The following is a 25,326-nucleotide window of genomic DNA, read 5'->3' as shown; positions in this document are numbered from 1 at the left end:
GAGAATCCTAAAGATGCTACCAGAAAATTACGAGGTCTAGTCAATGAATTTGGTAAAGTAACAGAATACAAAATTAATGCACAGAAATCTCTTGCATTCCTATACACTAATGATGAAAACTCTGAAAGAGTAATTAAGGATACCCTCACATTTACCATTGCAACAAAAAGAATAAAATACCTAGGGGTAAACCTACCTAAGGAGATGAAAGACCGGTATGCAGGAAACTATAAGACACTGATGAAAGAAATTAAAGATGATACAAACAGATGGAGAGATATACCATGTTCTTTGATTGGAAAAATCAACATTGTGAAAATGACTCTACTACCCAAAGCCATCTACAGATTAAATGCAATCCCTATCAAACTACCCATGGCGTTTTTTACAGAACTAGAAAAAAAAAAGTCACAATTTTTATGGAAACACAAAAGACCCCGAATAGCCAAAGCAATCTTGAGAAGGAAAAATGGAGCTGGAGGAATCAGGGTCCCTGATTTCAGACTATACTACAGAGCTACAGTAATCAAGACAGTATGGTACTGGCACAAAAACAGAAATATAGATCAATGGAACATGATAGAAAGCCCAGAGATAAACCCACACACATATGGCCACCATATCTTTGATAAAGGAGGCAAGAATATACAATGGAGAAAGACAGCCTCTTCAATAAGTGGTGCTGGGAAAACTGTACAGCTACAGGTAAAAGAATGAAATTAGAACATTCCCTAACACCATACACAAAAACAAACTCAAAATGGATTAAAGACCTAAATGTAAGGCCAGACAGTATAAAACTCTTAGAGGAAAACATAGGCAGAACACTCTGACATAAATCATAGCAAGATTCTTTTTGACCCACCTCCTACAGAAATGGAAATAAAAACAAAAATAAACAAATGGGACCTAAGAAAACTTAAAAGCTTTTGCACAGCAAAGGAAACCATAAACAATCCAAAAAGACAACCATCAGAATGGGATAAAATATTTGCTAATGAAGCAACTGACAAAGGATTAATCTCCAAAGTATACAAGTAGCTCATGCAGCTCAATATCAAAAAACAAACAACCCAATCCAAAAATGGGCAGAAGACCTAAATAGACATTTATCCAAAGAAGATATACAGATAGCCAACAAACACATGAAAGAATGCTCAACATCACGAATCATTAGAGAAATGCAAATCAAAACTACAATGAGGTATCACCTCACACTGGTCAGAATGGCCATCGTCAAAAAATTACATGCAATAAATGCTGGAGAGGGTGTGGAGAACCCTCCTACACTGTTGGTAGGAATGTAAATTGATACAGCCACTATGGAGAACAGTATGGATGTTCCTCAAAAAACTAAAAATAGAACTACCATACGACCCAGCAATCCCACTGCTGGGCATATACCCTGGGAAAATTATAATTCAAAAAGAGTCATGTACCACAATGTTCACTGCAGCTGTATTTACAATAGCCAGGCCATGGAAGCAACCTAAGTGTCCATCGACAGATGAATCTATAAAGAAGGATGTGACACATATATACAATGGAATATTACTCAGCCATAAAAAGAAACGAAATTGAGGTATTTGTAGTGAGGTGGATGGACCTAGAATCTGTCATACAGAGTGAAGTAAGTCAGAAAGAGAAAAACAAATACCGTATGCTAACACATATATATGGAATCTAAAAAATAAAATAAAATAAAAAGTTTATGAAGAACCAGGTGCAGGAATAAAGACACAGACATAGAGAATGGACTTGAGGGCACCAGGAGGAGGAAGGGTAAGCTGAGACGAAATGTGAGAGTGGCGTGGACATATATACACTACCAAATGTAAAATAGATAGCTAGTGAGAAGCAGCCGCATAGCGCATGGACATCAGCTCGGTGCTTTCTATCCACCTAGAGGGGTGGGATAGGGAGGGTGGGAGGGAGACGCAAGAGGGAGGAGATATGGGGATATATGTATATGTATAGCTGATTCACTTTGTTATAAAGCAGAAAGTAACACACCATTGTAAAGCAATTATACTCCAATAACAATGTTTTTTTTAAAAAAAAACAACAGAAAGCAACCAATAAAATTTCTATCCCCAAATTCCCCTTCCTTCAATTCGTTCAGTCTGTCCAAAACAAAGCATGGCTTACGTGAGGTCAACAGGATTCTGTTTTGGAAATAACATCTTTGGTTTTCTAACGTAAAGATATCTTACTGTTTAAGCTGCTATTCTGTTTGTTGACAGTCACCAAGGTCAGTTTTAAAAGAACATAGTACAATGTGTAAGATCTTCCTTATTGTCAGAGTGGAAAGATTGCTATATTCAAAGCAGACAACTTCATTTTCAAGTAAGTCAGTTTCAGCCCTCCATTATTAATGACTGGAATTTAAAAACAACAACAAACCACTCAGATATTTTTCCAAGACTACAATCTGATTTCTTCCCGTTTCGCCAAACCTCCCACTAGACAAGTAGGAAAGATAAACAAAGCAACAGACCCCTGGGTTGTACACACTGACAAGATTGCAGGCCCTAGGATTAGACTGTTTCATCCCCATATCCAATGTCTCCCAGAAGGACATCTAGTAGGAGGAAAGAGGAAGCATGAGGTTAGGAGCTTAGAAAGATTGGGCAGATAGTCAAAGCACTGGATAGATGAGGCAGCCTGTAACTCATTAGCCAAGCATCTCCCAGGGGCCCCTGCAAACATCCTACAGCCGGCAAAGGAAGCAGAAATCTTCTGACCATCGAGGCTGGCGTTATGCCTACACCGTCTCCAGGTCAGGGCATTGCTTGCTCAAGGTGTGTTGGGGAGAGTCCAGGACATGCTCCAAGTATAAAAGCCTTAAATCAACGTTTGCTGAACTGCAGACATGGTAAAAAATATCATGGCCACGACTGCTTTCACGCAAGAGGCAGAGTGACAATGGTAAGAGAAAAAGAGCATTGTGACATGTCAAATGCCATTGGAAATTGATCAGATGAGTGAGTGACTGCTTAGCAGGCATAGGGTACCAGAGGCATGCTGCTTCAGAACACTACAAAGAAAAACCCTTTGTTTTTGGTGAGGAATTTACTGAAAAATCCTAAGGATTTTCTGCTTATATTTACTCCCAGGGTAAATATTCGAAGGATAAATATCATTCTGTTAGTGAAAGATGGATTGTCTTGACGTTGCTCCTTCCGTCCATTAAGTAATCATTTACTAATCTATGGCTGTATTTGTTAAGAAATAGCACACTGAGCTTCTGAGAGTTCACTGGACACATCTGAGCCCTAGACTCTCTCACATCAGCAGGATAACAGAGGGTTTGCTCTGGAAGGAGCTTCCAGATCATCTCACTCAGTGGCCCCCAATCTCAGCAGATATAATACCTCTTTTCTACAATCCTCTTGTCTAGCTGAAATAAAATTCATAGGTAGATTGTCTACCTGTACACATCATTTAAAACCCTTAATAAATGCCCTAACTATAATAAGAAGGAGGAAGAAAAGAAAAAAACATTTGTAATAAAAGAATGTGCCTTTCAAAATGTGACAACTTAGGTGCAACTACACTAGAAGATACTATGAAGTAACCTGAGGTTTTCCCCTACTTAGAATGAATGAGTTTGGATTTAAATGAAGACAATGTGACTTCCCTGGTGGCGCAGTGGTTAAGAATCCACCTGCCAATGCAGGGAACACGGGTTCGAGCCCTGGTGCGGGAAGATCCCACATGCCACGGAGCAACTAAGCCCGTGCGCCACAACTACTGAGCCTGAGCTCTAAAGCCCACAAGCCCTCGACCGCGCCTGTAGAGCCCGTGCTCTGCAACAAGAGAAGCCACCGCAATGAGAAGCCCGTGCACCGCAATGAAGAGTAGCATACGCTCACCACCACTAGAGAAAGCCCGCACACAGCAACAAAGACCCAACGCAGCCAAAAATAAATAAATTTATGAAAAAAATAAATGAAGACAATATTCAAGTGCATATTGTCAATACCTTCTTTTATATTGGCATTTTGAAATATGAGCTAAATAATTATATTCTTACAAATACTTAGATTTACCATGAAGGTGACAATTTTATTGGTAATCCAAATACCATAAGAGTGTTACATCTAGGGAAAGCAACTACATTAATATTTAATTAACATACTTTAAATTTTCAAACAAAACAGAATTGGCTTTTAGGCTCAGATAATAATAAATAGGTTATTCCCCCTATGCCTGGGGGACATTTGAAAACTGTGTGAACATTTTCTGATGGGACCGTTCCATGTGTTGCAGAACATCAGGCATTTTTGGCTAGGTCCATTAGATGCTAATATCACCCCCCTTTCCCAAATCTTTAGTTGTTCCTTCATAATTTTCCAAATATTTCTGCACCTAGGTGTTGAGAACTATTTTTCTATTCTAGTCTTCTCAATCTACAGATTTAAAAATTGAGGCCCTGGTAGGTTAAATCCTTTGTTCAGTATTACACAATTAGTTTGTGCCAGAATGGGGACAAATCATGCTCATGGATTGACTGCTCCTTAATCTAATTATTTTCGAAGTTTCTATGACATGTCTATAATGGCTTTAACCCTTATGTCCAGGCTCCATCCTACTTCTTTCTTATATCCTGTAGTCTTGCCCTTGGGCCCAACCTGTATATTCACTATTTTCAAAATACATTGTCCATTTGCCAATTTGCTATAGTCTTTCACATTTCCCATGCTCAAAGTGTCCTCTCTGATCATCTTTCTTCAAATATACTCTATTCCAGGAAGAATTTCCTCACATCCAAACCTGAAATGGTCTCTCCCTCTAGTTACATTTTATGGAAGTCCTTGTCCAGCCCTTGTCCTAATCATTCATTGACTTGCACCATTTTAAGAGTGTATCTACCTAGTAAACAACCCAATGGCAGAGCCTACGGCTCATACTGCTTTGTGTTCTGCCTACCATTTATCACAGCTCTGTAATGCAGAGTAGGTACTTAGAATCAGTTCTCAATTTTTATTGTTGTTCACTGCAGTGCACACAATCTCCAACCAAAGGGATACTTGCCATTCAAGCTAACTTATCTTGTTCATCCCTGAATGAGGCAAAGCGCAACTTCAAGTAACGTGGTCGTGCTGGAGAACATCTGGGAAAGAACAACAGAGACATCAGTCTGGCTTGCAGTGATCAGGAAATGGAGTGGTTCGTTCCTAGCAACGGCCCATTTTGTATTTTGGAGGCAGAGATATAAACAATGGCAGGCTCTGTTAAAAGCAGCTGCAGTCACAAATCTCCCAACAAGCTTCATATGTGCAAACTACAGGAAGGATTTCTGGTACCATATTGGGCTTCTCAGTCACACACGGGGCTGGAGCAATCACTGTCAGTCGTGTCATCTTTGAATACGACGCAGAACAACGCGTTCATATCCCACTTGCCATGTGAGTGAAGGTGGAAGAGAAATGGGGTAGGGTCACTGACACCAGCTGGTCATTTGTTAGACTGTTTATTAACCCTCTGCAAAATCGCAACAGAGATTTCATCCTTGAACAGAAAAAAAAAATTTTTAAGTGTAAGTAGAAAATAGCCCTCAAATTAAATCTGCACCAATTTTATAGATTATGTCTAACTTCAGGTTTTATTTTTTGCAAGTGTCTGCTGATTCATTGTCAGGTTGTTTGGGTTATCGCCTTCTCATCTGAACGTTTTATTGTGAAAGTGCAAGATGTGAGATCTAACATGATGTATTAGGCATAAAAGTAATCAGGGAAAAATGTAGTTAAGCCCATGTATGCTTTGGAAATGTGCATAAAGATTTACAAATTATAGAGTTAAATCCAACTTTTTTTGGTAAATGAAATATATCCCAAATTTTTGTAAATGAGAAAATCGAACTCTGGAAAGCAGTAGGACAGCAAAGCAAAAACACTGGCAAATTGATTCACAACCCCAGCGAAGCCAGTGCATGTCAATTTCTCTTGCTCTAACACCTTTATAGATTTATGTGTTTGAAATGTATTTTTTTACACTCATACATAATTTTGGTAAGGATTTTGATGATTAGCTGTGCATCTGGACAGAGACCATCTAAAGTCAATGCTTTCTTAAATGTTAACGACACTATCCATCATATTTCTGTCTTGGGTTGTGTTTCATGGTTCATCAGACCAAATTTCCAAAAAGTGTAATTTTTGATCTATTTTCTTTCTCTTTCTAGATTCTGCCTTAATATATAGAAATAAAAAAGGATGTTGTCTGTATGTTGGCAGTGTGGGCAATGACCGACCTGGCATAAGTGACCCTCTCTGTGCTAGCGCAGTGATCGTAACACTTTCATTTTTCACTGCTTTGTGTGGTTTGGTTAAATAGCAAATTCTATTTGGAAGAGACACTTTTAGCTTATATTCTTCTGTATTTTAAATAATTATCTGTGGCTATTAACATAAGCTTTAGTTAGTGTTTTACATTAACTGACCAATCATCTAAAACACTAGAGAAAATGACACAGAGGATGGGTAAGCTCAGGTTGCAGAGGTAGGAAGAAGAAACGTTATTTCAGGAGTACAGACCATGATCTACATCAGTAATAAAAAGAGATTATTTTGTGTTATTCATAATTAGAAGGTAAATGTTAACCATGATTGGTAATGGTGTTGTTTTCCATTTTTATCAGTGAACACACAGTAATTATTTTGGGGGGGTTCATTTTCACTCATAAGTTTCAGTTAGCTGCAGAGATACACAATTAACATTCAATGACAGTCCCTCGCAGTAATAAGAAACCACCATGCCTATCTTGTCATACAGAGCTGCCTGTAAAGGGCAGGGAGGCATGCAGTGGTTTCCTTAATGAATGATTAAGAAAACTTTTCAAAGGTAGGTATAAATTGTTAGATGACTTTGATTGAATCAGCTGGCTCCATAGAAATGGGCAGACATTATGTGTAATTTTTTTTAAAAAAGCAAAATGAATTCTTTTTTGACCTGAAATAACTAGTCATTTTAGTCAAGACAGGCAAACCGTATGTATATTTAGATAGACTCATAGAAGTGGGAGGGTGGATACTGAAGGAGCACATGCAGAGATCGGTGGAGGTGGATTCTTGTGGATCTGGGGCTGCATGATGTGTCTCGTGGCAATTAGACCCATACTCCTGGGCTTATTTTCAAGAGTGACATGTTCATATTCCAGAAAAAAAGTATCTTATAAGAATATTATGTGGGATGAAAAAGAAAAAAGAGTGTCAGTTCTCACTTATTTACCAATAATGTTAGCCAGAGCAAAAGAATTTATTTCCTACTCCTTTGACCTAGGCTATCAATATCAATCTTCAAAAATGATTTTTATGGGTAGAATATATATTAAGAAGGCTTAATGATAATTTCTTTTGTATTCATAAACATTTCCCTGAGTCAGTCTCTGAGACCATCTAATGCCTGAATCCCAGGTTCAGAGTCCTTACAGGGCTCTGAGCATGTGACCCATAACTGAAGGTTAAAGGCATTTCCCAGGCTTTGCTCCACCTGAAATACCAATGTGCAAAGTATCTGTATTGCTAGATTCAGACTCCTCATTAGGATGGAGAAGTCTACTTATCTTCTTTATTCCGACCGACCTTTCAGCTTCATGTCTAACACACCTGCTACTCCTGCTGCTCCACAAACTGAACTCATCTCTTCTCCCACATACACTTCTTTTTTTTATTAATTTATTTTAGTTTTATTTATTTTTGGCTGCATTGGGTCTTCATTGCTGTGCGCAGGCTTTCTCTAGTTGTGGCGAGCGGGGGCTACTTTTTGTTGTGGCGCGTGGGGTTCTCATTGCGGTGGCTTCTCTTGTTGTGGAGCACGGGCTCTAGGCACGTGGGCTTCAGTAGCTGTGGCACGCGGGCTCAGTAGTTGTGGCTCACGGGCTCTAGAGCACAGGCTCAGTATTTGCTCCCCCATACACTTTGATGCCTCCTGTTTACTACAGCTCTTCCACTTAAAATTCTGCCCACCCTTTGAGACTTATCTCAAATGTCACCTCTTTTGGGAAGAGTTCCCTCATCCTTCTAATTAAATTCATCTTATTCTCTTTGATATCTTTATGCTTCATACACTCAATAAGAGTACAGACATTTAAGGGAGGGGAGAAGGGGAAAATAATAAAGTTTTTATCATGTAATCAAGCTTTTTAATAGTAGTTAAAATGACTTCTATCACTTCTTGTACTGTATTAATAATACATATTTACTGAAAATGAAAAGAACAGTAATTCTACTAATAATTTAGTATATATCCTTCCATTACTTTCATCCATGTGAATGACTATATATGTGTAGATATATAACATTTTTTACTCAAATGAGATCACATGATAAAACTTTTTAAACTGCTTATTTTATCATAAATGGTTCCACATTTTTAATCAAATGTTTTCAATGGCTACACAATATTTTATTGAAAGGAGATATCAAAGTCTATTTAACTAATATGTTATTATGGGACATTTCCATTTTTTGCTGTTTTAAATATCCTTAGAGCAAAAGAATTTTTACACACTCCTTCAAACATATTTATTAGGTGCTTATTTTATCTTGGGCATTTTGTGATATATTTTTTCTGAAAAAAATTAATAAAGTTTAAAAAATCTAGATCAAATTGTATGAATACATTAAAGAATTGATTCCCTAATACTTTCTTTATATTAGGATATATACTTATTTTTATACCTTTTGCCAACAGGTCGGTGAATACCAGTTTGCATTTATTTGATTTCCAATAGATTTTACATTTAAAAATGTGTTTTAGCCATTTTATTTTTTCTTCTTTTGTGAATTAAGTTACTACCTATTGTACATTTAAAATATCAGGTGTTCATCTCTTTTTTATTAATTTGGAAAGCTTCTTTATATATTAAACAGATTAAGAATTTGTCTATCACTACACTGAAAATATTTCCCTAATTTTTTCTTTCTTTAAATAAAATAATTACATTTGGTTTTTGTTTCTTTAAACAGACTTAAGAAAAACTTTTATGAAGTCATATCTTTCAGTTTTTTCTTTATGCTTTTTGCCTTTGATGTCATGTTTAGAAAATTCTTCTATACCCTCAAAGCTCTATAAGTCACTACTTTCAAAAAGTTTGTATGGTTGTGTTGAGTTTGTATTCTGTCAGCCTAACTAATTTGCCAGTACATTAAACAGAGTTCCATTCCCTGAATAGTTCCAAGTTTGGCTGGGCCAGAAGAGACATTTTGTGTGAGATTTGGAAGGTGGAAGTAAAGCAGGATTATATGCCTTTTACTCTCAGGAGGTTGGTGCAGGGTCACCAGGCACTGCTGCAGCTCAAGCATGTGGTCATATATCTGCTAGCTCATCTGGTTCTTCCCACCAGATCCTTCTTCACTTTTTCCAGCTCCTGGACCAGGTGCATATTTACATCCATTGGTAAGAGCCCCACTCCTGCAAGACACCCTGCAACACTGAGACTTGTAGTTGAGTTAAACTTGAAAAGCAATTACAGGAGAATATCTTTAAAATAAAGTCTATAATCAGTAACATGGGATATCATTTTATTTATTCAAGTCTTCTTGACATATTGTTTTCTTAATATAGATTCTTCATATTTAAAAAATTAATACAAGTAATTTACATTTTTTCTTGGTGCCGCTTAGTGGGATCTATCTCTCTCAGTCTCTCCATATATTTAACTGTTAGTTCTAATAATTTTTCAAACCATGTTATTAGCTTCTCTGATAAGGGTGTGCATGCAAATAACAATACTTTATATTTTATTTTACAATGTTTGAAAATATCTTTATTTCCCCTACCTTAATGATAATTTAAAATATACAAACAATGTTAATCTGTTTAACTTCTTTGCAATGAATTTTTACTTAATTAGCTAGCATGGATAAACAAGCGCTTGGTCTGCTTTCAGGTAAAGTTATGTAACTGATGCCAACCAGTGTTTTTCTAGGACACTGGACAAATTAGTCGTTATAATTAAAGACAAATGTAATTACTTAGGTAGTATTTAGATTTTCTGATCATTTGCATTTAAGTTGTATGATGAAATCCATATCATGAAACAGATATCACAAAACAGTGATGGAAGAGGAATATGCATAAATGAAATCTCTAGCTGGCTTTCTTCCAGGAGAGTGAAGAACCTGGTGCTCTGGTCCATGAGGGTCTTGGGAGCCAAGTTTTCACACAGGAGAAGGTGAGGTTGTTCTAGTCTCTCCATGAGAGTGAGAGACAGAGGGGAAATTGATTTAGTGTTTCTGGATCCAGCCTCATATGTGTATGAGTGTGTCTGGTGTGTGCAGTGTGTGTGCTGACAGTGGACAGGGGCTAGTCTCAAGTTAATTGCAAAATAATAGATCATATTACATTTCTCTCCTTCCCCTTCCTTTTGCTCTTTCCATGTCACACTGCAGTCAGTGTAGGAGCAGCTTGGGTGGTAATGAGGCTGTCACTGCCCACAGTACAAACTGCTGCAGGGAGACCTAGCTAGCCTATAACCCTTGTTTAAATCTCCCCACTGTGGGATTTGATGCTAAGCCTTCTAATGGACAAGTAATAAACTCTCCTAGGAAGAGACCTTTTTCCTGCCACCACTACAGCCTGAAAAGTGGTTTTCATTTCATCCTCCAAAAATGACAACCTCTACATTCAAAGCCACAGCTCACTGGGCTAGGCCTTTTTTGTAAAAAAGACGGAAGTTTTTCATTGAAACATTTTTTATTACCTCCAAAGACATTGACCTGTGCCAAGTCACAGACTCAATCTTTTCACTCTCAGCTTCTGATGATCTGGAGAGGAGAAGGGTCTGATTTCTTTGCATTTACTGCCCAAATGACTTAATGATAATTAAATTCCCTTAAGTACTTTGCCTGTACTTATTGGCTTGAAGAAAAAAATATGGGTAGAATTTTGTTTAAATGAGAGGTTTCAAAACAGACTGGAAAATTAAGCAAGAAAATTCTTCTGTGGGCTTATTTCATGTAAATTGTGAATGGCTTTGTCCTGAAGCATAATTACAAACTGGAAAAAGATTTTTTGGAGTTAACCAAGAGTTTGGTTGCAGGAGTCTGTCCATATTCATATGGCATACAATTCAGTTCTAACGACACCAACGTTAGATTTACAATTTTTCATCTGTTTTCTTTTCACTTTCAGGAATTTTATAGGAGCCCTCGGCTTCTTCTTATCATAAAAGAAAAGAATAGAAAAAGTGACAAAAAGGGTGCTGCTAGCCAGTAGGAATGCTTGACTGACAAATGTTGACACTCAGACCTTAGGGAGAGTTCAATGTGAGGCATGTTAGGAACCAGGGCTTTCTCAGTGCCACGAAATTTGACAGTGTGGATTTCTGCCCACATGGGGACTGTTAAGTATAGGAATAAGAAATGAGATTAGCATTTTCCTCCATAACCATAGCACAAAAATATCCTGGAGTTTTGACTTTTGATAGATCATAGAAGTCAGTTCATTGTTATGGCTGTTTTGGTTGTAATAGGCATACTTGATTAAACTCTCCTGCTCTCTCAGTCAAGCTGAGGACGGGAATCACATCCCACGTGGAAAGCGCTGAATACCATGGGTAGATGAGAAGATAGTGTGCACACCCACCATCATGCCTGCTCAAACTCACATATCTTCAAGAAGCATCTGTCAAGAAAGATTTCAGGAATAACTTGAATAGTGACCCTCAAGCAAGGGAGTCATGGGCCCCAACCTAAAAGCAAGAAACATTGAAGAGTCCCTTAAACTGCATTTCCTGTGCTTTTATACCAGGGAAGTAGAATCCTTTAGAGAAGACAAAAATTGATACTTTATTTTCTTGCAGAGCAAGGATATAAGCTAATCAGACCTATTAAATTAGAATGGAAAACCCTAGTGTTCTTGCGAATGCTGGTGGGAAAGCATCAGTGATACCTCTTATTTCTTTGTGTTCTTCCTTCTTCTCTTACTTATCATTTGGATATTTCATAATACCTAATATATAACACCCAAACCATTCAATGTCTGTTGATTAAGTCATAACATACATATGCAGACAAATTAAACAAAACAGTCCAATAGAAGTACTGAATGTTTGGAGTAAAACTGAATTTTCAGCACAGTTTTCACAATCAGAAAATATTTTTCCCTTAAGAATAGTCACATAAATAACAAAATAAATTCATTATTTTTAACTTTAAACTGATGAATACTTTCATTAAAAATGGAACAATTATTGTTTTTCCTTTTCCATTTTGGTTTATCACAGGATATTGAATATAGTTCCCTGTGCTATACAGTAGGACCTTGTTGTTTATCCATTCTATATACAATAGTTTGCATCTGCTAATCCCAAACTCCCAATCCATCCCTCCCCCTTGGCAACCACAAGTCTGTCCTCTATGTCTATGAGTCTGCTTCTGTTTCATAAATAAGTTCATTTGTGTCATATTTTAGATTCCACATGTAAGTGATATCATATGGTATTTGTCTTTCTCTTTCTGACTGACTTCACTTAGTATGATAATCTCTAGGTTCATCCATGTTGCTACAAATGACATTATTTCACTCTCTTTTGTGACTGAGTAGTAGTATTCCATTGTATATGTACCACATTTTCTTTATCCATTCATCTGTCAAGGGACATTTAAGTTGTTTCCATGTCTTAGCTATTGTGAATAGTGCTACAATGAACATAGGGGTGCATGTATATTTTCAAATTACAGTTTTGTCTGGATATATGCCCAGGGGTGGGATTGCTAGCTCATATGGCAACTCTATTTTTAGTCTTTCAAGGAACCCCCATACTGTTTTCCATAGTGGCTGAAAAATGGAATAATTCTTAATCTTCATATAAGCCATTTTTACTCAAGGTAGAATACCTGTAGTCATGTTGATGAAGGAGAATTTATCTTTTCAGTGACATTTGGGCAGAGGTGTAAATACTATGCATGGTTATTATATCAGAAAAAATTCTAGAATATTTTTGGTTCATTTACAGTAAAGCATAAGAAAGTCAGTTTCCTTGGAAAGAAAGAATGCAAACACTAACAATTACCAAACACCGTTGTGAAGAACAGAATCAAAAGCAAGTTTTCTGGAAAAGGGGAAAAAGGGAGGAAGCTGGGTATTAGATAATGCAAAGGAAGATAACGTTAACCAGATGCAGGATGCGTTCACATTCTGAGTTTCATGGGAGACAGTAAAGAAAGGTTTAAGCAGGGGAAATGAGGTGGTAAAAGAGGAGGAGAAAGGAAGCTGCCGAGAAGTGTATCCACTGAAAAACACAGTTCAGTCAAATTAGTGACATTTGCAAAATAATATAAAATCTAAAGTCACTTCCAAGTGGGTGAAAAATAATTCAAGCAACCGAGGACCAGGAGACTAGATACCCAGTTGACACAGAGCCTAAAGTATTATGTAAAAAGAAAAAGAACACTGGTGTACTTATTCCCATTATTTTGCTTGTTTAGGGATGAGGATTAGAAAAACTAGAAATATGAAAATTGGTTAAAACTATGTACTATTTATTAACCAGAAAGAAATTCTATTCTTATTACACTTGATATCCTTAGAACTTAAGAAAGTAATATAATATATTAAAGATCTGGGTTAACAAGCATTAGTATACATTCAGATTGTTTATGGTCTTACTAAGTGTTGTTCATCCTAACATCTAGCAGAGGGGTTGTTACCAGATCCAACATAGTCTATTAGGTAACCACAGTAAACTTAATTTTTTTGATTGCTTGAGAGAAAGTTACAGAGATAAAGTGATTACTATATTATTGATTATATTACATGTTTGGAGAGAAAGTGAAAACATTTCTCTGAATTATGAAGGTGAAGAAACAAATAGCTTTAACTGAAAGCATTTAAATTAATAAAAGTTATGACTTAATTTAACAGAAACTTCAAAGTATAAAAATTTAAGGTGAGTCATTGCTTTACAAAAGGGTTTTTCTCTTAATGAAAAGTTTGATTATAGAACTTCTTAATGTAGCCAGATTTCTTCTGGAGTATTTAAAGTGGCATTCAATTTTTAGAAGTTAACTTACTAATTATCAATAAAGTATAGCTGAAATTAAGGGAAAAAACAGTAAGAAAACAGATCATGTGTTGTGTGCCAGGTATTCAGGAACTGTCACATATATTATTTTATTTAATCTTCTTAATATACCTGTGACCTAGGCATTATTGGCATATTTCACAGATGAGAAATTGCAAATCAGTGATCTTAACTAACTTAAGCCCACCAAAGCTAGTAAGTGGCTGAGTTGTGATTCAGACACAAGTCTTGCTGGCTCTGTTAGGTTACATTCATTAGACTATAATCTGTTGTCTACAACTACAATGGACAGGTTCACAAAAGAGTCAACAAAATCTCCTATAATGAAAGTACACCTGGTAATCTCTCTTTAATGTGTATTCCTTAAAAGCTCCAAAATTTAGAGGAGAGTCAAAAATAGTGAAGTGACATGAAATTTAACTGGCTTAAGTAATAATGAGCAGGGCCTTCCCTGGTGGTGCTGTGGTTAAGAATACGCCTGCCAATGCAGGGGACACGATCCCTAGGGGTTCGATCCCTAGTCTGGGAAGATCCCACATACCGCAGAGCAACTAAGCCCATGCGTCACAATTACTGAGCCCACGTGCCACAACTACTGAAGCCTGTGAGCCTACAGCCTGTGCTCTGCAACAAAAAGAAACCACCACAATGAGAAGTCCATGCACAGCAACCAAGACCCAAAGCAGCCAAAAATAAATAAATAAATATTTTTTTTTAAAAAAACCAACAAAACAAAGCCAAAAAGTAATAAGGAGCAAAACAAGACGTAGATTAGTATCTTTTTTTTTTTTTTTTTTTTGCCGTACGCGGGCCTCTCACTGCTGCGGCCTCTCCCGCTGCGGAGCACAGGCTCCGGACGCGCAGACTCAGCGGCAGCGGCTCGCGAGCCCAGCCGCTCCGCAGCATGTGGGATCCTCCCAGACCGGGGCACGAACCCGTATCCCCTGCATCAGCAGGCAGACTCTCAACCACTGCGCCACCAGGGAAGCCGTAGATTAGTATCTTAATATGAAGAATGTATCCAAGTTGAAAAGAGCTTAAAACACAAGAGCTATAATTTTGGTGGTTAGTAAGCTAAAGAAAAAGAATCATTTAATTAAAACATATATTTCATCATGACATATGGCTGTATGACTAATTCAATTACTTTAGCTGTCTTTATATATGATGCTTATTGGCTCAGTGTAAGTGATAAATCATAATGGCTGTTCAAATGAATGGATTTGCCATGCTGAAATCTAGATTTCATTAATTTAAACAGGCTGGAAACAAAAGTACTTGTGATATAAGAAATAATCAGAATAGATGGCCCAGATAAAATTCCCTCTCTCATGTAGAAGTTATTTCTCTCAATAATGTCAATTTATTTGTTCATGTAATGATTGAAAACCTGCCATACATGTGCATTCTTCTAGGTGCTGCCAATATCACACAACAATACAAAGTTCCTGTCCTAACGGAACTTATGCTCTAGGCAGAAGACAGACAATGAAAAGTAAATAGAGAGATAAAATATTTAATGTCAGGGAGTGCTATAAAGTTCTATGAAGACAAAGTGGAGAAAAGGGGATGGTGACTGATGAGAGGTTATTTTAGAGAGTGTGGCCAGAGAAGTTCTCTTTCAGGTAAAAACTGAGGAGAGATTTAACAAAGGACAAACTTCATTAGAATATTCCTTGTAAAACCAAGATTTGTTATTAATTTGCAAGTATAAGACTATGATTCAGTAATATATGAATGTCAGATTAAAGACATGGGAGATACCTGTAATGTGATTGATCTTCTTAGCCTCTGACAAGAGTAATTTTTTTTTAATTGTGGTAAAAAATGATAAAATTTACCATTTTAACCATTTTTAGTGTATAGTTCAGGTGCATTAAGTTTGGTCATATTGCTGTGCAGCAGAACTCCAGAACTTTTTCATCTTGCAAAACTGAAACTCTATGCCCATTAAACACTAATTCCCTCTCCGCCATCCCTCGAGCTCTTGGCAACCACCTTTGTACTTTCTATTTCTGATTTTGACTACTTTAGACATTTCATGTGAGTGGGATCATACAGTACTTCCCTTTCTGTAACTGGCTTATTTCACTTAGCTTAATGTCCATGAGGTTCATCCATCTTGTATAGCATATGACAGGATTTCCTTCTTTTTTAAGGCTGCATAGTATTCCATTGTATGTATATACCATATTTTCTTTATCCATTTATTTGTCAATTGACATTTGGGTTGCTTCCACCTCGTGGCTATTGTGACCAATGCTGCAATAAACTTAGGTGTGCAAATATCTCTTTGAGATCCTGTTTTGAAGTCTTTTGGATATATAATCAGAAGTGGGATTGCTGAATCACATGGTAATTCTATTTTTAATTTTTCGAAGAACGTCCATACTGTTTTTTCATACAGTATGACGTATTAAGTGATGATGGCACCATTTACATTCCCACCATGGTGCACAAGGGTGCCAATTTCTCCACATCCTTGCCAACACTTTTATTGACAATAAGTTTTGTTATTATTATTATTTTCATAGTAGCCATCCTAACTACTAAGTTGTGAGGTTATATCTCATGTTGGTTTTGATTTACGTTCCTCTAATGACTAGATGGTGAGCATCTTTTTATATGTTCGTTGACAATTTGTATATTATCTTTGGAGAAATGTCAGTTCAAATCCTTTGCACATTTTTTTAGTCAGGTTATTTGACTTTTTGTTGTTGAGTTGTAGAAGTTCTTTATATATTCTGGATATTAATCCCTTATCAGATATATGATTTATAAATATTTTCTTCTACTCCATAGGTTGCATTTTCACTCTGTTGATGGTTGTCCTTTGATGCATAGAAGTTTATAAATTTGATGCCCATTTGTCTATTTTGCTTCTCTTGCCTGTGATTGTAGTGTCACATCTGAGAAATCATTCCCAAATCCAGTCCAATGCCATGAAGTTTTCCTCTATATTTTTTTCTGAGAACTTTAGTTTTGAATCTTACATTTAGGTCTTTAATCCGTTCTAAGTTAGTTGTTTTATAAAAGTTAAGATAAGAATTCAACTTCGTTCTTTTGCATGTAGTTATCCAGTTTTCCCAACTTTATCTATTGAAGAGACTGTCCTTTTCTCATTTTGGGTTTTTGGCATTCTTTTTTAAACATAAATAAATTTATTTATTTATTTATTTTTGGCTGTGCTGTACCTTTGTTGCTGTGCGTGGGCTTTCTCTAGTTGTGGCGAGCAGGGGCTATTCTTTGTTGCAGTGTGCGGTCTTCTCATTGCAGTGGCTTCTCTTGTTGTGGAGCATGGGTTCTAGGCACACGGGCTTCAGTAGTTGTGGCTTGTGGGCTCTAGAGCACAGGCTCAGTAGTTATGGTGCACGGGTTTAGTTGCCCCATGGCATGTGTGATCTTCTGGTACCAGTGTCCCCTGCATTGGCAGACAGATTCTCAACCACTGCGCCACCAAGGAAGTCCAGGTTTTTGGCACTCTTATCAAAGATCATTTGACCATGTATGGGAGAGTTTGTTTCTGGGCTCTCTGTTCCATTACATTGGTACTGGTTTGTGTTTATGATTGTACCGCACTTTTGGTTACTGTAGTTTTGCAATATGTTTTGAGATCAGGAAGTGTGACTCTTCCAACTTTGTTCTTCTTTTTCAAAATTGTTTTGGCTATTTGGTGTCTCTTGAGATTCCATACCAATTTTGGGATGGATGTTTGCATTTTTGTAAAGAATTGGTGTTGATCTTTTCACTGAGATTTTATTTGATCTGTAGATAGCTTTGGATAGTACTGGCACCTTAAGGATATTAAGTCTTTCAATCCATGAAGTTGAGATGCATTTCCATTTATTTGTGTCTTTTAAAATTTCCTTCAGCAAAGTTTTGTAGTTTCTAGTGTACAATACTTTCAGTTCCTTAGTTAAGTTTATTCCTAAGTATTTTATTCTGTTTGTAGCTATTGCAAATGGAATTGTTTTCCTAACTTTTTTTGGCAGAAGTGTTCATTGTTAGTATATAGAAATAGAGCTGAATTTTGTATGTTGACTTTGTGTCCTGAAACTCTGTTGAATTTATTTCTAAAAGAATTTTTGTGGAATCTTTAGGATTTTTATACATATGAGATCATGTCATTTGCAAAGATATTTTTGTTTCTTTTCCAATTTGGATTATGGTTTTTTTTTTTTTTTTTTTTTGCCTAATTGTTCTGGCTAGGACTTCCAATACTGTCTTGAATAGAAGTAATGAGAGCAGGCAAACTTGTTTTGTCCCCGATCTTAAAAGAAAACTTTTAGTCTTTCACCATTGAGTATGTTGTTAGCTGTGGGCTTTTAATATATGGCTTTATTAAGTTGAGGTACATTCCTTTTATTTCTAATTTGTTGAGTGTTTTTTTTTACCATGAAAATGTGTTAAGTATTATAAAATGACTGTTCTACATCAGTTGTTATAATCATGTGTTTTTTTGTCCTTCATTCTGTTAACATGGAGTATTACATCAATAGATTTTCATATGTTGACCCATTCTTGCATTACAGAAATATAACCCACTTGGTCAAGGTGTGTTTAATCCTTTTAAAGTACTACTGATTTCTGTTTGCTAGTGTTTCGTTGAGGATTTTTGCATCAATATTCATTGGAGATATTGGTCTATAGTTTTTTTTTTTCTCTTGTAGCATCCTTGTCTGGCATTGGTATCAGGGTAATGCTGGCCTCATAGAATGAGTTTGGAAGTGCTCCCTCCTATTCAATATTTTGGAAGAGTTTAAGGAGTTTTGGTGTTAACTCTTCTTTAAATGTTTGGTAGAATTCTCCAGTGAAGCCGTCTGGTCCCAGGCTTTTCTCTGTTGGTAAGTTTTGGATTACTGATTCAATCTCCTTACTAATTATTGGTTTGTTCAAGAGTAATTTTTAAAATACACTTTAGGGAGATATAATTAATGTGCAATAAAATGTAGCCAAAGTTCAGTGAATTTCCCAATGCTAGTGCTCTAACAGTTCGGTATTGTATTTTTGAAAACTTTTCTCTATATTAAGAGCATCTTATAACATAAGACAGTCAGAGTCTTAAGAGTCAATCAGCAGAATGAATATAACCTCATGATGTAAACCACAAAATAAGTTAGGCCATTAAATTATGTCCACGAAATAGAGAGTTTACCTTAGAAATTGAAAAATAACTATAATGCTTTCCAACTTTTGTAAAGAGCTAAGAACTGAAAGAACCCTGATAGGCTCTTAATTTAATTAAATAAGTTCAAATTTGACAACTATTTGTCAATTATTCGCTATGTCTGAGGCATGATGTTAGGTGTTGGCAGGATGAAAGTACAAGAGACTCTGTTTTGAAGAAATTTAAATAGAAAGTGAGAGACAAGAAAATGGTCAACTATAATTCAAGGGAGAATATTCACTAAAGAGGAAATAGTGAGCAATGGTGTAGAAGAGGACTGACTGACTCGCGTGCGCGCACGCGCGTGTGTGTGTGTGTGTAAATGTAAGGAGATGTGGATTATTCTCCCTGTGACATCCTTTTAAGGGCACTATAATTGATGGACTGCAAAATGGTTGAGTGCTTGGTTGGTAGCAACCCTGGGGAGGTAATTCTGCTGCCAGGTTATAAAGACCAGGTTATAAATATCGTGCCCACAGCACACGATTTTAGAATAGTACAGAAGATGAGCTGCCGTAGAAGATAAGTGGAGTGCCCAAACATGGGCATTTTTGCTTGATACTGCTGAATTCTTCTACTTATGAGGTCCTTCTTTTTCAAAGCTGTACATTTAAGACTCCTTAGTACTGAATCCCATTGAAAAGCAGAGGATCAGACGAGGAGGAAAAGAAAGAGACAAAACAATTGACAAAACGAGGGGTTTATTTATTTCTCATTGTAGTCATCGGTGGGATCATTGTAAATGCTGAATGCTGAGAAGGTGCACACACCCTAGTGTTTGTGAATGTAACTGAAGACTCCAGTACATTGTGGGCTGGATTCTCTGAGCAGGCTGACCAATTCGCAGAGAAGCATTAAGAACCTTTTATTTCCTTTCTTTAAGGGAGGAATCTGCTACTCTGCAACAGGGCACTTATTATTTGTGTGACTGTTACTAAATTTAAAGGATATTTTATACTTTCCATTATTTTGTCCTCTCAGTAATATTCAATGCTATTGAACGCTTTCTCTTTCCAACAAACTCTCCTCCTTTGGCTTCCATGATAACACACTTTCCTGGTTTTCTTCCTCTCTGGATGTTTCTTCTTAGTTTTCTGTATCAGAGCATCTTCGTCTCTCCATCTCTGAAATGTTATTTCACATCAGGTAACTATTTTTGGCTCTTTTTTCTTATGCCATGTGTTCCTCCTCATAGGTCTCATCTACTTCCATAGCTTCAACACATTCTTTCTAATTCATCCATCCATCCTTCCATCCATCCCTCCAACCAGTCCCTAATCCATAAACTGACTTATGTATTTGACATCTTCACTTGGATATCCACAGATTCCTCAGATGAACATGGCTAAAAGTGATCTCATTATTTCTACTCCCCAATTCCAAACCTGTTTCTCATCTTTTGCTTTTTCATTCAATAAATAATACATTGTTCACCAATCCAAAACAGCATTTTCAGCAGTATTCTTCACACATCCCTCTTCCAAACTCCCAACATTTGACCAAACATCAAATCTTGGTACCTCTATGTCCTTGGTACCTCTCAAATCTGCCCACTTTCCTGAATCCCCACTGCTTCTACCCTAAATAAAGCCATGAGCCTCTCTCCTGTGACTTACTGCAAGAACCTTCTAAGCTCCTTGCCTCAGGCTCTGCCCCACCCACCCATCTATTCACCAGATGGTGATCTTTCTAAAATGCAAATCTGATCATGCCTCTTCTGCTCGCCACTGTTCTCAAGACAAAAACTAGGCTCTATAACATGGTGTATAAGACCCTTTACTAACTGAGTCCTGTTCACCTCTCCATCCTTGTTTCTCACCCCATTATCTTCACATCTGCTCTTTATGTCTCAGCCTTCTACACTCCTCCCTGTGTTTCTAAAACAGTTCCTTTAAGCATTAATTCGGTGAAGTGTTCCTTGAATACCCTTCCCCTCAGTTTAGGTTGAGCCCTCCTCCTACATGCTTCCATGGTACAGAGCAGTTCCCTCTCCCTGGCATCGTACTGTATTGAAATTGTGTTCTTGCTTGCCTGTGTCTCTCACTGAAATCTAAGCTTCAAGAAGGCAGAAACCCTGTTTTATCCACAATTTTCCCCTAGTACTTATCTTATAGTAGGTGCTCAATATAAATTTATTCATTCAATGAATAAATTGCAATGTATTCTAGAAACATTAAAGAAAATGTTCTGTCCAAAAAGCCATGGCTATCAGGTGCACACACCCACACAGCCACACACACACACACACACACACAATTTCTTGCCTAATTCTTCCTTAAATCTCCTTCAAGATTTTCTTATGGTCCCTGTCCTCTATTCTCAGAACTGATCCCAGGCTAGACCAGAGCGTGTATTGGTTTTCTAAGGGGTAGAACTCTAGTTCTCTTAGTGCTTTCACATACTGATAGAATTCCCAAACCTCTTTAAAACTCCATCTCTTTCCCTACTACTTTATCACAGTTTTACCTCCCATTTATTCTTTCTCTGACTTATTTGTGAAATAAGGGAAGATTGATTGGGGATTTCTGCTTCTCATACATTGTTTTCAGAATAATTTCACTTGCCTTCCCTCTTTCCAAAGCATATTCATAAAGGTAACAGATCACACAAATCACTACATAGCAGTAATTTTATAATTCAGAATTACTATTTGACTACTAAGCCAGGAGGCTGAGATTTTTTTGCTTTTTTAAATTTATGAGGTTAGTAGAGCTTTTAGCCACTTGCCCTGTCTATTACATTTTGTGCCACTTTATAATAATAAACCGCCTCAGCTTGTGTTAGAGTCCTAGACTCATGTTTAGATTTGTAAGGTAATAAGTTCAAGGAAAACTTAGCTGAGGTCTTAATATTCAAACCACTTTGCCCCAGTGTTTATTCTCTATACTAAACATGTCTATAATATTATACATTTTATACTTTTACATTTTTACAAGGTTTTGATGACAAGAAATGCCACATCCGTACATCTGAAAGGGGCAGTTACTTCCTCACATGTAGGATAAGTAGACTTTTTATGACATCGTCATGTATTTAATTAGTTTCAGTACATCAGAATTCATTCTCCTTAATTGAACATGTAAATATTTGGAGACTGTGGGTTGAATAGTGATTCTAATTCTAATATTTTTGTGATAAAAACATTTCCAACAGAAATAAAAGGATGTCAAGTTCAGTTTATAAGCCAGGTAAATATTAACTGCTAGGAGTTCTATAATGGTTCCAAGTATTAGAAAGAGCAATATTGTGTACTGCATATTTATTTCAAATTTATAGTTCTCCACCTTGGCATTGGCTTTCTTTCCCTTACATCATTCTTGTGTAACTTAATTAAATATTACTTCAGCGTTTTCTGTTTTTATAAACAAAACATCTTAGCTCATCGGCAAGAATATGGTTCCTTTCCTTTGCATGTACAATCTGGACTAAAAGGGAGCAAATCTCACCTGGATTTATTGTCATAAAGAGTCCCCATAATGGTAGTCTCCAGCTAATATTAGTTTGTCAGGGCACTGTCTCCCAGCTTCTCAGTACTAGACCCTTCAAGTTCTTCTGTGCCAGCTTCTTGTCATCTGCCATGACATTAGTTTCTGGAAGATTCCTTCATTGCTATATTGAACCGTTCTGCAGAGATAACCATTGCTGCTACCAACACTTAAACACAGGGTGGCAGGGCTTCCCTGGTGGCACAGTGGTTGAGAGTCCGCCTGCTGATGCAGGGGACATGAGTTCGTGCCCCAGTCCGGGAAGATCCCATATGCCGCGGAGCGGCTGGGCCCGTGAGCCATGGCCGCTGAGGCTGCGCGTCCGGAGCCTGTGCTCCGCAACGGGAGAGGCCACAGCAATGAGAGGCCTGCATACCACACACACAAAAAAAAACAGGGTGGCAAGGCGAGAAGTGGCTCTTATTTATAGTATTTTATAATTCATTTTCTCATATTTCCACTTCTAGTATGATTAAGTGAGATCCTACTAGACCCAGTATCTTCACAGATAACAATTGTAAACTCTGAATAAAGTACATTCAGCAACAGGAAAAACCACCTGAAATCACTGAAGAGTGAACAAAAGCAAGAAGATTCTGGAAGGGAGTTGACACTAGGAAGGAAGGAACAACATAGGGTGAGTTGCCCACTTAATATGACTCTTAGCTTGAAGGCAGACCAAAGTTAGTGTTGTACTGGGTGGCTAAAACTTCAATAAATACATCAAACTAAAAAGCTTCTGCCTAGCGAAAAAACAAAAACAAAAATAATAAACAGAGTGAAAAGGAAACCTATAGACTTGCAGAAAATATTTGCAAACCATATATCTGATAAGGTGTTAATTTCTAAAATGTTTAAGGAACTCCTATGACTCAATAGTAAAAAAACAAACAAACCAACCAGACTTGATTAAAAAATGGACAGAGGACTTAAGTTCTCTAAAAAAGATAAATGGACAAAATTATATGAAAAAGTGTTCAACATCACTAATATCAGGGAAATGCAAATCAAAACTACATTGAGATACTACCTCCCACCACTTAGGATGGTTGTTATCAAGAAAACAAAAGACAAGTGTTGGTGAGGATACATATAAATAGGAATGACTGTATGCTGTTAGTGGGAATGACAAATGGTGTAACCACTATGGAAAACAGTATAGTAATTCTTAAAAAAATTAAAAATAGAATTGTCATATGTTCCAGCAATCCCACTTCTGGGTATTTATCCAAAAGGATTAAAATCAGGGTCTTGAAGAAATGTTAGTACTTCTGTGTTTACTGCAGCATTGTTCACAATAGCCAAGACATGGAAACAACCTAAAGTCCATAGAGTAGTGAACTGATAAAAAAATGTGGTATATGCATACAATGGAATGTTATTCAGCCTTAAAAAAAGAAAGAAATCCTGCAATATGAATGAGTCTTTACTACATTATGCTAAATGAATATCAGTCACAAAAGGACAAATACTGCATAATTCCACTTATATAACATATCTAAAATAGTCATACTTATAGAGGCAGAGAGTAGAGTGGTGGTTGCCAGGGACTGGGTGGGGGGGAGACAGGGAATTGCTTTTCAGTGGGTATAAAGTTTCAGTTATACAAGATGAATAAGTTCTAGAGCTCTCCTGTGCAATGTTGTGCTTAGAACAATACCGTAATGTACACTTAAAATTTTATTAAGAGGTAGAGCTAATGTTAATTGTTCTTAACACACACATACACACACACACATCCAATAGAAAATCCACAGTGTTTTCTGCCTTAAGAATCAGAGGCTGACATTCAGGACAACCACAGCTACTGGAGTGAGGAGGGAGTCCTGGAAAGTAGAGAGCCAGAGAGATCACCTAATTCTGCATATAAATTCTTCCCAGATCTCTGACTGACCCCCGTGTCATGCATGCTGGAGACAAGCTGAAAAGTGCTCAAAAAAACAATAAAAGAACTGAACTGGGTTTTGAGCTGTCATTTGCAGTTTGGGCTCAACCAAGTTAACTCCTTGCTAAAATAAACAGAAAACAAAAATCCTTTTTAGAAGATTATAACAGAATCTAGGGTCTCCACAATATAACATTAACTATGCCCAGGATAAAATCCAAAATTATTCAACATTCACAAAACTAGGAAAATGTGACCCATTCTCAAGAGAAAAGATAATCAATAAACTCTTAGATGATCCAGATGTTGCAATTTGTTAGCAAGATTTTAAATCAGTTATTTTAATTATGTTCAGGGACATAAAGAAAAAACATGTTCACAATTAGTGAAAAGATAAGAATCTTCAGTGAATAATTAGAAAATATTAAAAAGAATAACATGGAAATTGTAGAACTGAATATACAATATATGAAAGAAAAAAAAGTCAGCAAATGAACTTAACAGTAGAATAGAAATGACAGAAGAAAGATTTGGTAAGTTAGATGATAGAAATTATATAATATAAAGAACAGAGAAAAAAACTGAATGAATAGAATCTCAGGAACTGGTGAAACAATATCAAAAGGTCTGGCATATGCATAATTGGAATGACAGAAGACTATAGAGAAAGAATAGGTGCCAAAAATGATTAAAAATTTCCCAAATTTACACAGTTAAAGAAGCTCAGCAAAATGCACAAAGGATAAATAAGAAGTAA

The 25,326-nt window shown here is 36.7% G+C and overlaps 1 pseudogene; it reads left to right on the top strand.

Moving 5' to 3' along the window:
• The first annotated feature begins 2,760 nt into the window (after positions 1 to 2,760).
• Positions 2,761 to 25,326, top strand: part of LOC114895906 — a 58,555-nt pseudogene continuing 35,989 nt past the window's right edge.

The sequence above is a fragment of the Monodon monoceros genome, unplaced genomic scaffold, assembly GCF_005190385.1.
Source record: "Monodon monoceros isolate NGI ecotype Baffin Bay Population unplaced genomic scaffold, NGI_Narwhal_1 Super_Scaffold_15, whole genome shotgun sequence".
NCBI lineage: Eukaryota > Metazoa > Chordata > Mammalia > Artiodactyla > Monodontidae > Monodon > Monodon monoceros.
The sequence above is the reverse complement of the archived record's forward strand: the minus strand, read 5'-3'. Positions and strand labels throughout refer to the sequence as shown.